This window comes from Hesperophylax consimilis, unplaced genomic scaffold, assembly GCF_061612785.1.
Source record: "Hesperophylax consimilis isolate HC1 unplaced genomic scaffold, BYU_Hcon_1.0 scaffold_124, whole genome shotgun sequence".
In the NCBI taxonomy this organism is placed as follows: Eukaryota; Metazoa; Arthropoda; class Insecta; order Trichoptera; family Limnephilidae; genus Hesperophylax; species Hesperophylax consimilis.
Window position 1 is genome coordinate 17,016 of NW_028301347.1, and position 3,990 is coordinate 21,005.

General features: G+C 44.4%; 1 non-coding gene across 1 annotated transcript; it reads right to left on the reverse strand.

Annotated features, from left to right (window-relative positions):
* Window positions 1–1,635: 1,635 nt before the first annotated feature.
* On the reverse strand, window positions 1,636–1,708 carry TRNAN-GUU (transfer RNA asparagine (anticodon GUU)). Its single transcript has one exon. It is a non-coding gene; the product is annotated as a tRNA-Asn (tRNA).
* Window positions 1,709–3,990: the final 2,282 nt, after the last annotated feature.

The window sequence follows — 3,990 nt, forward strand, 5'->3', positions numbered from 1 at the left end:
TTGAGGAGAAACAAGATGAGGAAATTTACTACATTAGAAGGTATAGCCCGTGAGCTAGGTTCTACAGGCTTCAAACGATATGCACACGAAAGGTTCGTGGAGCAGATCCTCCTAGAAGATCCTCTTTGGATCGTCATACGAGAAATAGCATCATATCGCGCAGAAGAATGCCTGCTTGACGAATACAACAACGACTCAGTATGGGTACGCGCCGAATATGGAAAAGGCAACAGTACACCTTACTACAAAACAGAAGAGTTCCAGCAGGACTGCAACTCCTTGCGCAGCAAGGGACTGATACCGACGGATTGGCTTTAAAAGGAAGGAACAGCAAAATGAAACGAAAACAATACACGGCAGAAAGCGAACAACACCCTTATGTGGTGTGCGAATTAGTCGTAGATAAAAGGTCTTTTGTACTCGAAGTTGCCTGTTACCCGTCTAAGGCCGAGTCATTAAAGTGGAACAAAGGCGGGTGGAGCCCTTACAAGGAAGACGCTAGAGAGGTTGCACACCTATTCCCAGAACTCGCACTTGCTTTTAAGTGGTGCAAGTTTCCTAGTTTCGTGCTCATAAACAGCTTTACACACAAAGTACTTGAGTGTACGCAAGGTAGAGACGAAGCAGGCTTACTCAAAGGAGAGAAAAGGCAGGATGGGTGGGTGCTGGTATCTAAGATAAGAGACGTGGAATATGTAATTGGAAGTTTGACTGCTGTATCGGAGTATGAGGACAGCGAATATGATGACGACAGTTCATCGCAAGACTATACAAGAAGGTTCAACGTTGAGAAGCCCGAACCTTTAGCCGAGAACCTGTACTACGTACCTTACTACAAAGTAGGGGTAGGCAGACACATTAACTTAGAAAAAGCGAAAGAGAGGGCTGTATGGCCTGATGCAACAACAGAGCAACTGCAAGACACCGAGCAACTTGCAAGGCACGGTAAGAAAATGCAGCAAGAATACGTGGGCGTGCTTCAAGCCTTAAGGCAGTTAATTGAACAGTGAAGGAACACAAAAATGAACCTAAATGTAACCCTAGACGCAAAGCGTCTTAAATCTTTATTTAAACTGGCGGCGAAGAACGACATCCGCCAATACCTCAGCACTATCGCCGTCTACCCTTGTGGCAGCATGGCAGCCACAGACGGCAACGTAGCGGGAATTTGGCTGGGTAAAGGCGCAAAGCTAGAAGACTTAGAGCCCTGCAATGCAGTCTTGCTGCGGGCGGCAGACATAAAAGAACTTGTCAAAGCCAAAACCGAAACCGTCAAGGTGACGCAACTTGAGAAGTGGGGCTGGGAAAAGCTAGGCAACCCTAAAGCAGTTGTGAACTTGGAGGTCGACCCGTCCGAACACAATACTGTGTCATTTGCTCTTAAACCTTTTGAAGGTACATACCCAGATATTCGCCGAGTAGTGCCAAAGACTACAGAGGAGTTGACGCAGTTACCAACACTAGACCTCAACTTGTTGAGTTTATTTGCTGAGGCTGGCTTAAAGTCAAAGTCTAAAATTTCCGCTGTGAAGTTGGTAGCGTCGAGTACAGACCCTCTCGCTACGGTGCTTGTAGTGCTGCCTAACCAGCCTAGTTTTATAGGTGTGATACGTCCACTCAGAAGTTAATTCTTGGCTCCTCGGGCTGGAATCGAACCAACGACCAACAGGTTAACAGCCTGCTGCTCTACCAACTGAGCTACCGAGGAATATGTAAATTATACAGGAGTTGAGATGACACACGAAAGAGATCTAGGCTTTACCATATGAACTTCCTATTCTTAGCATTCTGGCTTTACGTAACGCCCAAAATGTTACGTAAAGTAGAGCACAACTTTCCAAACGCTGTTTGGTTTGCACATGTAAAAATGTTATTTGACGTACTTGCAATCATTGCCTTATTAGCTTTGGTTGTCGGGTACTGTTATGCAATTATTAAAGGATAAATTATGTCTAAATTCGATTTTAACAACCAACGCTTTTTAATCGGTAATACTTATTATTGCGGCTACGGCGTGGCTGTTTACAACAGCACAGACAGCGAAGAGGTCATGTTAATGACGGCCAGCGCACGAACAAGAGAGCCGCTGCGAGCAAAAGACACATTTAAAAAGTTTGAGAACTTTGCAGCTTATGAAAAATGGGCTGAAAATTTCTTAGGCGATTTAGAGGGTGTAGACAGATGCCGAGCGGCTTTAAGATATTTTGAAGATTGACTTTAAGGCAGTTGCGTTGCCGTGCTTATAAGAGCAAACAGCGACACTAAATAAGAGCCAATACTAAAGCAGTCTAAATAGAAAAGGGTCTTACCATGCTCGGACTCTCCAGACACTATTTTCTCTAATAGTGTTGTGTTCTTTTTAAATATGGCTAACGTGGACATGATGCAAGCCATAAAGCCTCCTAGAGAAAACAGCATCCCATATCTGTGGTGAGCACTTATGCCACCAGATAGAAATAAATAGGTTATTAGCAGTACGCTAAGGCTAGACATCGCTAGCAAGAAGACATCTACTATGGTTCTGTTGTAAAACCATGCACTAACCACTCTGGAGTAATACTCGACTTCTTTTGTCATGTGTTCCTTAACTGGTCAGAGGAGGTGGTAACGCTCCACCGCTTCTTGCTTCCAAGGCAAGTAGACTACTCTTATCTCAATCTCTGAAATATACAGTGCATATTATATATGCATTTTCTAATTCCATCGAATTCGACGGAATTAAAACTAAAAGGCGCTTTGCTAATTATTGGCGCAACACAAAACAACCAGACGCAAAAAAGCCAACAAGATTTGCAGTCTTGTCGGCTTCGTTACTATGAACCAACTTATGAACTAACTCTAAAGTAAAAGATGTAAAAATTACGGTAGGGGGGGTTAATTATAGTCCAATTTTGGGCACAAACTCAAAGGAAAATAAAATGATTGGAAAACGAATTTTAACAAACACAGGCTGGCTCAATGTGGTGTCCTTGCACACAGACGGGGTTTACATCTGTCAGTACGAGAACCACGTAGGCTGCGGCCTGTACGACGAACACAATGTCCTCCAAATGCTTGCCGAGGAACACTTGTTTTTGCCCGCCGAACTAGCAAGACAAGCACGGAAGGTCAGACAATTGGAAATCAAGGCCTTAGAAGCAAAGCAAGAAGCAGAACAAAACGTTTACTGGGAAAAAGCATTGGCGCCAATGCTACTCACACCGATGCAGGCAGGCCGCTACCGCAAAGAGTTGAGCAAACTTATTAATTCTACAGCCCTAGGCATAATGAGCTGGAAAGAGTACATAGACCTGCGGATTGCGGAAGGCGCAAAGCCTGTAGCAGACGAACGCAGAGAAGAGCCAAGCACTAGAGCTTATCGCTTGGCCAGCCGTAAGCTAGACTTTGAGTATTACAAGGCTTTTCCATTAAAGACTGTCTACACATTGCAATGGCTAGAGCAAGGTGAAGAAAGAGAAAACGTCCTAAATAAAATGCAATACGAGTATGCTCGTATGAAAGAGCGGCAAGTATTGACTTTGCTGCTTCAATGTAATAGAGACGGGTACACCCACGAGTACAAGGGTACAGACAGATTTGAGGAGTAATATGATACCCAACACCAACTTCGCAATGCCACTAACAGGAAAACCGCTAAGTTAGGAGGCATTGTCGTAAAAATTACAGAGAAAATCTATGACGACTTGCACCTATGTGAGAAGCCTGACGGCAATACCTGCACTGCAAGGTACTATGAACTAAGGCCGAATCTGCGCACAGAAAAGACGGAGGTAGAGGATGTCTATAGCTGAACTGATAAAAGCAGGAGCTTGTATCGAATCGCACAAAGTCGAGGTAACGCAAGACGGCGAGGTCGCAAGACTTGCCACAAGGGACGAAGACGGAAAGTACCAGAAACTGAACAAGTCTAATAAGCTAGTAACAATGCATGTACTGGTGTTAGGCGACTACAAACAAGAGCTTAGTGCCTCAACTGTCAAGTATGCGAGG